Source organism: Felis catus, chromosome A2, assembly GCF_018350175.1.
Source record: "Felis catus isolate Fca126 chromosome A2, F.catus_Fca126_mat1.0, whole genome shotgun sequence".
Classification (NCBI taxonomy): Eukaryota; Metazoa; Chordata; class Mammalia; order Carnivora; family Felidae; genus Felis; species Felis catus.
In genome coordinates this window covers 32,199,530-32,215,564 of record NC_058369.1, presented here as the reverse complement: position 1 = coordinate 32,215,564, position 16,035 = coordinate 32,199,530, and the positions used below count along the sequence as shown (strand labels likewise).

Genomic DNA, 16,035 nt, shown 5'->3' with positions numbered 1-16,035 from the left:
TCAGACTTAGGCTCAGGTCATGATCTCGAAGTCCGTGAGTTCGAACCTCGCGTCGGGCTCTGTGCTGACAGCTCGAAGCCTGGAGCCTGCTTCACATTCTGTGTCTCCCTCTCTCTCTGCCCCCTCCCTGCTCATGCTGTGTCTCTGTCTCAAAAATAAATAAACATTAAAAAAATTAAAAAAAACAAAAAAAACCAAAAGCACAGTCTGGGAGTGCTGGTCCTAACGTGGGTCCCTCTACTGAAATTAGCCACATGTGCTGAACAATTTCATACCACCTGGCAATTCCCCCTCAGTATCTCGTGTCAATCCACAAGAGCACCCTGATCCGAGAAATGGCTCTTATCCTCAGTAGTCCCCCAAACAGTATATGTGAAGACTATATAGCCAATGGAATGTTTTTTGATGGAAACTTCAAGGGAGGGTGCTTTTCTACTTGCAACCTTTTTTTTACTTTTCCATCCATCTTTCTGAAGAGAATATCCCTTTTGGGCGGGGGGAGGAGACATCCAATGATATTTGCAATTCCCCAAAATACATAATTGAATTCTTAATAAAAAATATGCAGTTTTACCATGAGGAATATAAAACACTAATTCACTAAAAAGATGAAATTCTACCAAATGCCCTCTCCTTTTACCTCCTACCCAGATTTTTAAATTGTGTCAACTCTGGGTTTTGGGCCTGTGGTCTCACGACTGAACATCATTAGCTGCCTCCAGGACACCTGTAATCATTGTATGGTGGGAAACTAGTTTGAATCGCGTAGAGAATGAAAGCTAACCTTGACTGAGCTCACAGTCTGGACCAGGCACCATGCCAGATGTTTATACCTGGTGGTTAGCTCATTTAATTATTAATGGATAATGAACTCATATGCATTTTTACACTGGTGGTGGATAATTATCTTCAATCATTAAAGTAATACATGCTTATTTAAGAAATGTAGGCAAAGTGAAAACAAGCTGGGGGGGGGGGGGAAGGGAGCAGTCATAACCCCATTCCCCAAAAGTAATGACTGTTCAGTGTGTTTCTCCACAATAATTTTATAAGATTTGGCTTAAAAAAGAAAACCTAGCTGTAATGATATAATATGTATAATATACATAATCTATATATAACTATGCATAATCACAGTAATAACATACACGCAATGATTTAAAATTGTTTTTCAGTTAACACTAAAACTTCTTTTTGATATGCTGGGGTTCCACTTTTTTTTAAACAGCTGCATTTTATTCCCTTTACGGCTGTATCATATTTGCCTTAATCACTGTGAAGTTGAGCATGGGCATTTAAAGCAACTTACAAAGGTCAGAAAAAAAAAAAAACTTACACTGTCGTTTTAAGTCAAAGAGAAGAAATCTAAATTAAGCTATGCAAAGAAATCAGAACCTTGAAAATACATTAATATTCTTTTATTTTAAAATTATTTCAGAGGGCATGCATGATTCAGAATTTTATTAAGCATATTAAAAGGCATTCCAGTTAATAAATGTGACTGAAATATGTTCTCATGTCCTCCCTCGCCTCAAAAAAATAACTCTACTGGAACACAAATGCCCTGAGTTCTGTATGTACTTTTAAAACATAGCTAAACATGTATGGCAGAGGAATATGGAAAACAAGCTACTGTTTCTAACAAGGAGTTATCATCTTCCACTGGCAACATCCTTTGGTGGAAACAGTCATTAGACTGAATGTATTCGTTTCCTAGGGCCGCCATAACAAAATCCCACAGAGTGGGTGGCTTAAACAACACAAATTTATTTTCTCACAGTTCTGGAGGCCAGAAGTCTAAGATCAAGGTGCTGGCGGGGCTGATTTCTTTGGAACCCTCTCTTGGCATACCGTCTCACTGTGTCTTCACATGGCCTTTCCTCTATGTGCACATGTCCGAGTCCAGATTCCCTCTTCTTATAAGAACATCAGTCACATTGGGCAAACACCACCACCCCACCCCACCCCCCCGGGCCATATGACTTCATTTTATGTTAATTACTTCTTTCAAGGTCCTATCTCCAAATATTCTGAGTTCCTGGGGATTAGGACTTCAACATGTGAATTTGGGGATGGGTGGAGAATACAACTCAGCCTAGAACACTAAGCAAGAGCAGCCGTGAGGGCTCTCCTTTTTTCTTTCCTACTAGGATATCTGAGTAACAAAGAATATTCCTTCTTAAAAGAAAAGAAAGGAAAAGGAGAGGAGAAAAACGAAAAACAGATGTAACTCCTCTCTAACACCCCCCACCCTACACCACCACCAATTAAAACATTTTTCTTGAGCTTACTTTCTTCATTCAAAGTCTCCTATCATGTTTGCATTGGGCATGTTTTCAAATCTTGGGCAAGATCTCAGGATAGCAAGGGGCACAACTTTTGCACTAAATTCCTTTAAGAAATAGCCCCAGACTTGCTGCAATTTTGAAAAAAAAAAGAAGAAAAAAAAAAAACGTTAATACAGTTGTTGTCGCTGACATATCCTCGAGACCACCTTCCTGGTCCTTGACGCCACAGAAGCACTTTTCTTCCACAATCCCCTAACTGCTTGTCCCAACTGAGACCCAAACCAAAAACAAACCCTATTTTGTTCTCAGAACCCGATCAGGGAATTTCCTACCAAATCCAAACACCTAAACATCTCCCCCTGAAATGATCCTAAATTTAAAAATAATACATTAAAAAACAACAACAACAACTCGATTTTGTGAAGATTTTGTTAAATACCAGCCACCTAACACTTAAATGCAAGAAAGAAGTCGACTTTAAATGCAAACAGTCCAGGGAAGGCTCTTCTTTGAAGAAATGGCCACTGGCTCTTTTGTTCTTTTATTTTTGCAGGAGACACGGTGAGGGATTTTGTATCCCCTTCCATATCTTTTTGTGAAATCTAATCCTGTTTTGCTAGAGGTTTCCTTCCCTGTTCAGTTTGCCATGCCAGGGGGGTGAAAAGTTGCATTTTAACCCAGCATAGGGCTTTCTCAAGTTTATTAACACGGTACTGCTGAGGCAAGTCAGTCCCCCAGTGGCTGTCCTGGCTCCCAGATGAAATATCCACTTTCCCTATGATATGTTATTGTAAATATAATACCGAAAGATTATTATATTTTGGACTAGGTGACTGATTCTGAATTTCCTGGCTCTACTGGAATGAAAATAAAAGACCACACAATATTGTAATGGGAACACATCTGGACAGACCACTTTTCCTTTCCTATGGATGGTGAGATTATGGGTTGAAATGTAAGACTCTTGGGTCTTTTCATGTTTCGTGAACTTAAACAGGCAAATGTAGATCCACATCACCTGCACAGATAAATGAAGGCCTCTCCTCCAGTTAGGAACCTATCAGCCATGGATTATTCCATGTGATACAGGGGATGATGTTGTACTCCTTACATCTGCTCTCTGTCAAAATGGAAGAAGAGGAACACCTCTGAGTAAACCAAATGTGGTCACTTCAGGCTAATTAACTTTCTGCTCCTCTGTGGCCAAAGGTTGGACTGCAGTCCTACGAGGGTCACTTTGGAGGAAAATTTGGACACAAGAGGAAACACTGGAGAGCAGATGGCTTCAGGAAAATCCCTAGAAAACCCACGATGAGCAATCACCTGCCAATACACTTAGCAGGGTGGCAGTGTGAATCATTTGTAAGGTTTCTATTTTCTAACCGTCTGTGTCTTCTACTCTAAGTCCTATGAAGGCAAGCATTGATTAAAGGAATGAAGAATTGAATGAAAGAAGGGATCAAAGCACCCCAGGAAAAGTACAGGATTTGCATTTGGAAGCCTTATGTATGAATCCTAGGAGGTTTAATTCTGTAATCCTAATTTTTTAAACAAAATGCCTGTGTTCCTTATACCATGCTGAGAATTTTAATCCTCACTTTTCTTCCCTGAAATAAAAATAGCTAATACTTTCTGAAAGTTGTTTGAGTTCCTCATCCTTGGATGACCAACAGTCCCAGTTTGCGTGGGACTGATAAGGTCCCCAGGATATGGAACTTTTGGTCCTAAAACGAAGAAATTCTGGCAACACCAGGATGAGTGAGTCATGTTATGACAATGAACAAGTTGTTTTTTATTCATTTTGATCTCCTTAATCCCCACCAAAGCTGTATCAGACCAGTAGATACTTTAATTACTCCATTTCACAGATGAGGCTATGAAGGCTCAGGCATGCTAAGTAACAAAAACAGAACTGTCAGGGCGCCTGGGTGGCTCAGTCAGTTAAGTGTCCGACTTCAGCTCAGGCCACGATCTCATGGTTTGTGGGTTTAAGCCCTGCATTGGGCTCTGTACTGACAGCTCAGAGCCTGGAGCCTGCTTCAGATTCTGTGCCTTTGTCTCTGTCTCTCAAAAATAAACATTGTTTTAAAAATTAAAAAATAAAAAATTCAGGACTGTCATATTCCGGAGGCTGAGGACTAGTCAGCATGAATCTATATTGCTTCACATCCAAAAAAGGGGAACTTTAGGAACCCCACCTCCTGGATCTTAACGTGGTGATTGAAATGATGGTAATGAATTCAAGTGTAGCATGTGACTATTTGCAAAGCCCTTTCTGGTTTCACTCTATAGTGAAGGGATGCCATTAAAACTAAGTTATAGTCAACCCAGGTTGACGATCTATTGGGAACTTTGTGGTCCGTTTCTCTGGGCTCCAGTGAACTTTTTTCACTTCTGTTTATGGAGAAGACACACAGAAGGCAGAAGAGGAAGGGAGAGAGAAATTAATCTTCATCAGCAAGTTATTTCCTCCAGAGGGACTTTCTGATCATTATTGTAACAAAATATGTCTTTCTCCAAAGTCTGTGCTAAGGTTGAGAGAGCAACTTTAACTGAGGAATAAATGAGGTGCCTTCAAGTGGTGAGGTTGTAAATTGCCCATCAGGTCTGAGGATTCATGGTTGGCTGCCTTCTTTCTATTTATCTCCAAGAGTTCCTGGTCTTCCACCTGGGATTGCTCATCCTAATATGTATTTTTCCGTTTAGCCAAATCTCAAAGTGATAGGCAAGAAGAAATTGAATAAGGTGGGAGAGACAGATGCATTCAACGAACATACTAAAAACTTTTTTCCAGGGGTAGGTCAAGCAGGCTTATGCAGTTTAACTGAAAACAAATTCCTTGGAAATGAAGCCTACAACTACATACCAGAGTCTTGAAGACAACACAGAAAGCTCACCTGTTTTCAATTACGCTTGATGATGGATTATATTTGTAAAATGTGATGATTTTTTTGGACACCTCTTTGCCACCACCCACCCCCACAATGCCTTTACAGTTGGGCACAAAACCTTATCTTGGCAGTCAAGGCTTTCTCCAGCACATCTCCAGTCACCTTTTTCTCTGCTCTCCAATCTTCCTGTCAACTTGGACCTTCCTCTCTTGCCTCCATGCCTTTATTCAGGCCGATGCTTCCCCATTCTTCATCTCCACTTGTGAAACTTGTAATGGACACCTCTCTCCTCTTTTGCAGTTTGAAGCACCCTTTATTATTTTAGAGTACCGCTCTTGCCCAGGCTCAGTTCATGGGTTCCTGGGGCTGAACCTATTTTCGATTCTAGAACTGGGCACGTGATCTAGACCTGGTCAAACAGAGCTGCTGGTATATTTTGCGGGATTTATCAGGAGAGAGAGGCATTTTCTTTTTGCTGGAGTGATAAGAGCTGCTAACAGGGCGGGGGGCGGGGAGGGGGGGGGTGTATGAGAGAGCTGGTGTCTATTCTTAGCTCCACAAGGAAGAAACCTGTCTGAAAACAAAGCCAGTGCAAAGTATAACAGTCAAGAGTTGGAGAGACTGTTCTCTTAGAGCATCATTTGGATATCCTGGATCCAAATGCCCCTGAGGCAGGATACCCCCAGATTTTTTTAAGTTAGCTAAGTCCATTTTTGCTTTAACTAGAGTTGAGCTTAAACTAGAGTTGGGCTTGTCACTAAAAACCAAAAACCCAAACGTCTCCATTATACAAACCCTACTGATAATTATGGGTTCTTTCAAAGGTCACCAATTTTCTAAAGCTTTCTTAGCTTCAAAAGAGGGTGAGCCTTTTTTATTTCAAAATGTCCTAGGACTCTGTATCTAATAAAAATTATCATTATTATTATAGATAAAGGGGAAAATACTAGGGAACAACAATGGATTTACTTAAGCCACCTGGCAGATTTTCTGATACATCTGATACTATTTTTTCCATCCCCTCTATGGTCACAGGTGTATTAAAAATTGTGCATAGTTTTTGCTCATTGTTGACAACTGTTAAATTAGCAAAATCCTTTTTGAAAGCAGCCTAAAAATGTACCAGAGTCAGGACAAGCCAACTCTTAGGGGTCTATTCAAATGAAACAATACAAAAGTAAAAGCTGTTCATTCCAGTATTCCTGAAAGAGCACAACTGGAAATTATTTCAGTACTCCATAGCAATAGGCCATAGCCACTCCTTCCATTTCTGAAACCAGTTTTGAAACCCTCAGGTATTTTCCTAGATACGATGATGTTCTTCTAGTGCCTGGATTAATGATTTAAACAGGCTACATTCCTGGGAAATGAGTCTTAGTCAGTTATTGGTGTGCAGGAACGATACCTGTGATCAGTACCTGTGGGGAAGTGAGGTACATTGACACTGGGCAGAGGGAAAATGAACTGTGATGCAGTCATAACAAGGCGTCAGCCAAACCCAGAAGCCTGGAGCTGGAATGACCCTTCAGAGTTGTCCTGCATCACCTGTCATTACACGTGGGCTGCCTGTAGGAAAGCGACATGAATTTGGATGAAAAGGCAATCTTCAGTCAAGGCCAAGTCCTGAGGAGGGATTCAACCGAGAGCGTGAAGCAGCCAATGCTCCCAGCATTCGGGGGAAGGGGCATGTCAGTCCTGAAGGGGGGATCTGGACTTTGTCGATCAGTGTCCTCTATAGGGGTCAACACTGACCCATGCTGAGCTGGTAAGATGCTGTTGTCTAAGAGTTTGAAATGGGAGACAAGGAAACCAGAAACAGGGAGGCAATATTACTACAGTGTTTGAGGCAAAGTCCACAAACTCATGTGATCCTCAAAACCACGTGGTCCCCTCCCTTCTCTGTGCCTGGTTGTTCAATGGTTCATTCGATTTCATTTGTTTCTGATACCAAGAAAACGTTAAATACTTTGCCAGTAATCCTCAGATTATTATGAATATGACGGATTATGCAGCCGTCAAAATGATAATGTAATTTTTTAAATAATGTCAAACACAAAAGTGTGTCCAAATGTAATTTTAGGTGAAACTAACAAAACAGGAAGTAATATTTCTCTCTGTAAACATTAGTAAGTAAGTGTAATCAACGACACTATCAAAAAAGTGAACAGACAACCTACAGAATGAGAGAAAGTATTTATAAATCATATATCTAATAAAGGCCTAGGATCTAGAATCTTTTAAGAACTTTCAACAGCTCAACAACAAAAAAAGACAATTGAAAATTGGGGAAAGGACTTGAATAGGCCTTTCTCCAAAGAAGATATACAAATGGCCAGAGATGCTCAATGTCATTAACCATGAGGCAGATGTATATTGAAACCACAATGAGATAACACTTCACATCTATTAGGATTGCTATTTTCAAAAAAAAAAAACAAAAAAACAAACAAGAACTGGAAATCACAAGAGTTGGCAAATACATTCAGAAACCCTTCGGGGGCGCCTGGGCGGCTCAGTCGGTTAAGGACCTGACTTTGGCTCAGTTCATGATCTCATGGTTTTGTGAGTTCGAGCCCCACATCGGGCTCCGTGCTAGCAGCACAGAGCCTGGATCCCGCTTCGAGTTCTGTGTGTCCCTCTCTCTGTGCCCCTCCCCCACCCCTGCTCACACACTCTCATTCTCTCTCTGTCTCTCTCTCTCAAAAATAAATAAACATTAAAAAAATAAAAAAAGAAAGTGAAACCCTTGGATATTTTGGGTGGGGATTTAAAATGGTTCAGCCACTGTGGAAAATAGTTTGGTGGTTCCTTGAAGAGTTAAACTTACCATAAAAAAATTACCATGCAGAGCAATTCCATTCGTAGGTATATGCATAAAACAACTGAAGTCAGAGAGTCAAGCACAGGTACACGCAGTAGCTCTGTTCACAATAGGTAAAAGGCGGAAACAGTCCAAATGTCCATCACAGAGGAACAGATAAACAGATGGTGGTAGATCCGTACTTTGGAATATCATTCGGCCATAAAAAGGGATGAAGTATTGGTCCATGGTGCAGACTTTGAAAACATTATGCTCTCTGAAAGAAGACAGACACAAAAGGCCGCATGCTGTAGGGTTCCATTTCTCTGAAATGCCCAGAATAGGTAAATCCATTGAGATAGAATGTAGATTGGTGGTTGCCAGGCAACAAGGGAAAAGGGGAAATGGACCTGCTTCCTGTGTGCATGTGTGTGGGACTTCCTTTTGCAAGTAGATAGAATTGGTGGTCGCGTGATATTGTAAGTGCACTCATCGCCACTGAACTGTTCACTTTAAGACAGTGAAAATGCGAATCTCACCTTGATTTTTAAAAAGGTAATAAAGATAAAAGATAACAGTGTGGGAGTCATTTGATGAGAAGTGGTTTTCAAAAATATATCACCATGCCATATGCCTATCAGCAAATTCTTTTTGCTTTGGGGTAAACAATTACTTGCCTCCTAAACGAATTATAATAGGTTAGTATGGGAGAAGTAATAGAGTCTGCATGATCAGCATGCTTCCTGTGGAGAGAACGCCCCATGATAACACATCCCTCAACAATATTGCCTTGGCTATCAAGTGCTTGGTAGCCGGCTCTCGTCCTTCACAGAAGTGTCCATCCTGTCGTTTAATTAAGCTCAGTTTAATGCAGTGTTTCATTGTTAGCAGGTGAATATCTTGGACCGCACTTATATTGTATTGGCAGGCTTTATCTGTAGCACCTTTGAAAAATGTTCTCATTAAGTCTTTTGTTGTACATTTTCTAGTATAAAACGTAAGCATAATATAGTTCCTTCTGAACACTCATATAAGAATGGAAACAGGAAATAAAAATAGCCATCATCCGATCACCTAGAATGGAAGGATTAAAGTTTGGTTTTACACGTACGTGTACACACCTACACGTATATACAGTTACACACGTGCGTTTTGGGCAACAAGTAAATAGTATTATGTTGTATATGCTGTATTATTTTTCACTTTCTATCATGAGCAATTTTCTCTGTCATTATTCTTCTAAAATAGCATTTTTAATGTATAGCTGTACCATAACATATGAAACTGATTATCTCTTTCAGACGCGTAAGGTTTCTTCCCCAGTATTTCTGCAATCTAGTCTTTCATTGTGCCCCATTATTTTTTTAATGTTTGTTTATTATGGGGGGGGTGAGGAGGGGCAAAGAGAGAGGGGGACAGAGGATTTGAAGTGGGCTCTGTGCTGACAGCAGCGAGCCCGACATGGGGCTCGAACCCACGAACTGTGAGATCATGACCTGAGCTGAAGTTGGACACTCAACTGACTGAGCCACCCAGGCGCCTGTCATTGTGCTCTGTTATAACCATTCTTTCTTTCATACAAACATTCTTTGGTGGTGGGAGGTAGCTTCCAGTTTTTACTAAAATATTTCCAATTTCACTACAAAGAACAGTGGGATGGAATTCCTTGTATTTAAGCCTTTTTGTGTATCATTGTTTTCTCCAGACAGCCTTTTTGGTTGAGATATAACTGATATATCACATTATGTTAGTTTCAGGTGTACAACATAATAATTCCTTATTTGTGTATATTGTGAAATCTAGTTGAAATCCTTCACCACACATAGTTATAATTTAAAAAAAAAATTTTAACATTTATTCATTTTTGAGAGACCAAGCGCGAGGTGGGGAGGCAGAGAGAGAGAGAGGGAGACACAGAATCTGAAGCAGGCTCCAGGCTCTGAGCTGTCAGCACAGTGCCCAACATGGGGCTCGAACTCACGAACCTCAAGATCATGACCCAAGCTGAAGCTGGATGCTTAACTGACTAGGCCACCCAAGCGCCCCCATAGTTATAATTTTTGTTCTGGTGATGAGAACTTTTAAGATCTACTCTCTTAGCAACTTTCAAATATACAATACAGTGTTATGAACCATAGTCACCACGCTGCACATTACATCCCCTGGACTTATGTCTTTTAAAACTGGAAGTTTGTACATTTATTCATTTTGCCCAATCTCCTTTCCCCTCCTCTGGCCACCACCAGTCTATTCTCTGTATCTAAGAGTTCAGTATTTTTGTTTGTTTGCTTGTTTGTTGTCATCAGATTCCACTTATAAGTGATATCATATTGTATTTATATTTCTTTTTCTGTTTTATTTCACTTAGTGTAATGCCCTCAAGGTCCATCCATGTTGTCGCAAATAGCAAAGATTTCCTTCTTTTATATGGATGAATAATATTCCATTGTGTGTATTTACACATTCACTATAGATAGATAGATAGACCTAGATAATCTCAAATTCTTTATTCACCCATCCAGCCATCACCGGACCCGTGAGTTGCTTCCATGTCTTAGCTATGATTACGTAAAGCTGCAATGAACACGGGGATGCATGTAGCTTTCTGAGTTAGTGTTTCATTTCCTTTGGATAAATACCCACAAGCAGAATTACTGAATCAGATGGTAGTTTTGTTTTTCATTTTCTGAGGCATCCCCATACTGTTTCCCATAGTACCTGCACCAGTCTGCATTCCCACCAACAGTGTGTCTTTTCTCCATATCCTCGCCAACATTTCCTATTTATTGTCTTTTTGATTAAAAAAAAAATATTCTAAGAGGTGTGAGAGATCATTTCATTGTGGTTTTGATTTGCAGTTCCCTGGTGATTAGTGATGTTGAGCACTTTTGCAAGTACCTGATGGCCATCTGTATGTCTTCTTTGGTTAAAAAAAAAAAATATATATATATACATATATATATATATATAAATATATATATATATACATATATATATGTGTGTATATATATATATATATATATATATATTTATATATATATATATATTTTTAGATCCTCTAACCATTTTTAGTCAGATTATCTTTTGCCATTGAGTTGAATGGGTTCTTTATACATCTTGGATATTAACCCCTAATTAATTATATGTTTGGCAAATATTTTCTCCCATCCCATAGGTTGCCTGTTTGTTATTGACAGTATCCTCTGCTGTGCAGAAGCTTTTTAGTTTGATGTGGTTTACTTGTTTATGTTTGCTTTTGTTGACTTTGCGTTTGGTGTCCAATCCAAAAGAAATCATTGCCAAGACCTAGGTCAAGGAGCTTACTGCCTATGTTTTCTTCTAGGAATTTTATGCTTTCAAGTCTTATATTCTTCATCCATTTTGAGTTTGTGTGTGGGGGGGGTGTAGAATAGGGGTCCAGTTTCATTCTTTTGCATATGGCTGTTCAGTTTTCCCAGCACCATTTTTAAAGAGACTATCCTTTCCCCATGGTATATTCTTGGCTGCTTTATTGTAAATTGATTGGCCATATATTCATGGGTTCATTTCAGGGCCTTCCATTCTGTTCCATTGATCTCTGTGTCTGTTTTTATGCCAGGATCATACTATCTTGATTACCACAGCTTTATAGTATAGTTTGAAATCAGGAAGTGCGATACCTTCAGGTTTGTTCTTCTGCTTCCCCGCCCCCCCCCCCAATTGCTTTGGCTATTTGGGGTTGTTTGTGATTCCACACAGATGTTAGGATTTTTTTTTTAATTTCTGTGAAAACACCATTGGAATTTTGATAGACATTGTGTTGAATCTGTAGATGGCTTTGGGTAGTGTGGACATTTTAACAATGCTAATTCCTCCAGTCCATGGGCATGGAGTATCCTTCCATTGATTTATGTCTTCTTCAATTTCTTTCATCAGTGTCTTCTAGTTACAGTTATATTCTTAAAAAACAAATTCCTGGGGTGCCTGGGTGGCGCAGTCGGTTAAGCGTCCGACTTCAGCCAGGTCACGATCTCGCGGTCCGGGAGTTCGAGCCCCGCGTCGGGCTCTGGGCTGATGGCTCAGAGCCTGGAGCCTGTTTCCGATTCTGTGTCTCCCTCTCTCTCTGCCCCTCCCCCGTTCATGCTCTGTCTCTCTCTGTCCCAAAAATAAATAAACGTTGAAAAAAAAAATTAAAAAAAAAAAAAACAAAAAAACAAAAAAACAAATTCCTGCAACTGGATATATCTAGTCCAAAGGAAAATCTGGAAGTCTTTAATATGTTTTGACAAACTTCATGTTAGGTGATCCCAATTTCCCCTTCCAAGTATGGGCGTAAGATTGTGCTGCTGTTCTACATTCTTGGCAAAATCGGGGTTCTCGCTAATAACTACTGCCAACAGTATTATTTTACATGTTTTTTAAAATTTATTTTTGATTAGACAACATATAATACAGTTTAAATATCAAAGCAACCCAAGGGTGTACAGGGAGAGTCACTGTCGTGCCTACGTACACCATCCCCCTCTGGGGGCAACCCATGTTAACGGTTTCTTGTGTATCCCTTCCAGAAGGAACCCATGTGTTAGCAAATGGTAGGAGTCTAAATATACTGTACTTTGCACTTATCTCTATATTCTTTTTTTTTTTTAATTTTTTTTTCAACGTTTATTTATTTATTTTTGGGACAGAGAGAGACAGAGCATGAACGGGGGAGGGGCAGAGAGAGAGGGAGACACAGAATCTGAAACAGGCTCCAGGCTCTGAGCTGTCAGCACAGAGCCCGACGCGGGGCTTGAACTCACGGACCACGAGATCATGACCTGAGCCGAAGTCGGCCGCTTAACCGACTGAGCCCCCCAGGCACCCCGGCATGTGCTTTTAAAAAATTTTTTTTTCAACGCTTTTTATTTATTTTTGGGACAGAGAGAGACAGAGCATGAACAGGGGAGGGGCAGAGAGAGAGGGAGACACAGAATCTGAAACAGGCTCCAGGCTCGGAGCCATCAGCCCAGAGCCCGACGCGGGGCTCGAACTCCCGGACCGCGAGATCGTGACCTGGCTGAAGTCGGACGCTCAACCGACTGCGCCACCCAGGCGCCCCTTTATCTCCATATTCTGAACATAGCCTCTTCATTCTTTTTTTATGGTCACATACTTTCCTACTGTTGAATGTAATACCCTTAAAAGTCCCCTTTTGCTGGACATTCAGGTTGCTTTTCAGCTTTTGCTACCACAGACCATGTGTCTGCGAATTACCTTGTAAATCTATCACTTTGTACATGCACACGTGTGTGTGTGCAAGTTCAGCTTCTAGGTTACTGGGTTCGAGGAGTTTTTTAATGTTTTTGCTATTGTCAAGAAGAAAAACAAGAAAAAGGAATGTGGGAGAAAAAAGAAAAAAATTAGAAAATTTAGTGAGTCTGGTGTTTATTAAATAGTGGGGAATGTCACATATTTTTCCCAGACTGCACATCTCTGAAGTTTCTGGGGTTTTTTTTCAGTAGTCTCCCTCATCGGGGAAAGGGGTTAGACATTTCAAACGAGTAGGGGCAGGATAAAGAATGGGTGCTAAAAACCCAACAGCAGAGCTGCTTCTCATCATACAGCGGCTGTTTTACCGTCCGCTGAATTCCGATGAGGAGGAACAAATGCCTTCGAACAAGGAAGACTGAGCCTTTAAGCCCTGGAGGTGATGTTACACATCTCTTCAGAAATACAAAATGAAAATACGTTTTGTATTGGAAAATAATTTTCCAGAGATGAGATCATCTACAACATAAAGGATTAAAACTTTAAAACCCCAGTCAATGTGCCTTTATTTAACAGTGAGGTTTTTTTTTGAAAAAGTCTTTTTCATTTATTTTAAGTAAACTTAAAAAATTAACGTGCAAACAGCACGGTGTGCAAATCATAATTATATAGCTTAATGAAGCTTCACGGAGTAAACACATCCCTGTAACCACCACCGAGATCAAGCAAAAGAATGTGACCAGCATCCCAGAAGCCCCCATTGTGTCCTTCAAAATCACTGTCCCCCCAAAGTGACCATTTTCAATCGCCGTCAATTAATTTTGTCTATTTTTTAACATCATTATAAATGAAAAATGTAGGATTCAGTTTTCTGCGTCTGGTTTCTTCTGCTCGATGTTATATAGAATTCATCCATGATGTTATTTTTATTTTTTTTTTCAACGTTTATTTATTTTTGGGACAGAGAGAGACAGAGCATGAACGGGGGAGGGGCAGAGAGAGAGGGAGACACAGAATCGGAAACAGGCTCCAGGCTCTGAGCCATCAGCCCAGAGCCTGACACGGGGCTCGAACTCACGGACCGCGAGATCGTGACCTGGCTGAAGTTGGACGCTTAACCGACTGTGCCACCCAGGCGCCCCATGATGTTATTTTTAATTTTGTGTGTGTCCACAAATATTTACTAAGCATCTACCATAGTTAGGCACTATGCTAGGTACTGGGCAAGTGACGGCGATGATACAGACAAGACCTTGGTCTCCTAGAACTTCCGTAACTTCTGCCTCTGAAAATGAACATCTGAGGATTCAAAAGTCACTGCTTTTCAGGAAGACGGCACAGTACCTCAAAGGCATCCATTTATCTAGAAAGTCATAGGGATGGTCAGGCTAAAGCGTGTTCCAGTGGATTCCTGCATGTTCATCCATGGGACCTCCTAGCATCATTTACTCACTTCCTAAGAGACAGAGGCTTGCAGAATAAAATCTCAGTTGCTTTCAGAGTTGCATTCCAGAACAGCTCCTTGACTGAGTAACTGTAGTATGTCTGCCAGGCAAGACTCTGGGGAAGGAAGCTGTCTATAGCTTTGAAACGCTATTTCAAACATGTTTGTTTTGCAGAAAAACTCATACAGTAACGGCCACACAATGGGGTTTTTTTTTTTCTATTAAGTTATAGTTTCTGCCCCTTTCTCAGTTTAAGAAATGGGCTGGGAGAAATACTTCTTGTGGTCAGGAGAGATTTTCAGTTAACCCCCCAAATCAGGAGACTGTTATTTCAAGACCTCACAGAAAGACAGATATTCTAGAACATGCATATATTAACTTCAGGCTTGATGGTGATTATTGACATTTGTAAAAGACTTTAACACAATTTAATGAGTACAATATTGCAGTAATTAAATACATGCATTTATCAAAAGCTTTGAAAATATGAAGAGCATTAGAAATCAAATCCCTTTGCCCACCATCCTCAAATGTGTCCCCTCTCCCATTCCACAGGTACGAATTTAGAGTGCATCTTTCTAGACCTCTTTTTATATCTTTATGCACAAACACCTATGTGAGCTGTTCTTCACTTAAAGGACACGCACATCATGCTGCAACTTGCTTTGTCCTTCCAACGATGTTTTTTTAGATCTTGCCAATGGAGGTCTCCTGGTTCACTCCTTTGTCAATATTCTGCCGTACGAACATGCCATTTTCTATAATGTGGCCATCCTTCTGAGGACACGTGGTCTCATTTCTCACCATTACAAGCAACACTGTCATGAACATCTTTGACATGCATTCTTATATAAGTGAGCAAGTGTTTCTCCAGGGAACACATCAGGAAGGGAATAGATCATGCCATTGCTTCTGTAAGGCAGTGTTTTTTTGGGTCCTTAATGGTAAGGAGGCTCCCTGAAGGCTGGGTAGGGCTTAACTGTATCTGTATCGCCAGAACCCCATCACAGAGCCTGCTAGCTAGTAACTGCCTTCCACAACTCAAGTGGAGGTCCTGCCATTTCATCTCTTTACTTCGCTCTGTTTTGGTTGGCTCTTTTTGCCTACCAGCCATTTAAAAGGTAGAATCCTAGGTCCTTATTCTTGGCTTTCTCTGGTTTCTCCAGAGTCTTTTTCTCTGGTCAGCAGCTCTCTTCCCTGGCTGCACATCAGAATCAAAAGGGGAGCTTTTAAATTTTTTTAACTTTTTTTTTTTTTTTGAGAGACAGAGAGAGACAGGGCATGAGTGGGGGAGGGCCAGAGAAAGAGGGAGTCACACATTCCAAAGCAGGCTCTAGGCTCTCAGCTGTCAGCACAGAGCCCAACACCGGGCTCGAACTCAT

General features: G+C 40.6%; 1 protein-coding gene and 1 long non-coding RNA gene across 32 annotated transcripts in view; one reads left to right on the top strand and one right to left on the bottom strand.

Moving 5' to 3' along the window:
• The window catches only part of LOC102899165, a 337,155-nt gene that overhangs the window by 302,348 nt on the left and 18,772 nt on the right, over positions 1-16,035 (bottom strand). Inside the window, exon 2 of one of the 22 annotated variants that reach the window (XM_045051829.1) lies at positions 8,007-8,256. The exons of the other annotated variants lie outside the window; for them this stretch is intronic. The gene's annotated coding sequence lies outside the window, so the exon portion shown is untranslated. The remainder of the gene's footprint in view (positions 1-8,006; positions 8,257-16,035) is intronic. 22 annotated transcript variants of the gene reach the window in all.
• LOC111559434 overlaps positions 1-16,035 on the top strand; it is a 464,969-nt gene that overhangs the window by 438,581 nt on the left and 10,353 nt on the right. The gene's annotated exons all lie outside the window — the stretch shown is intronic.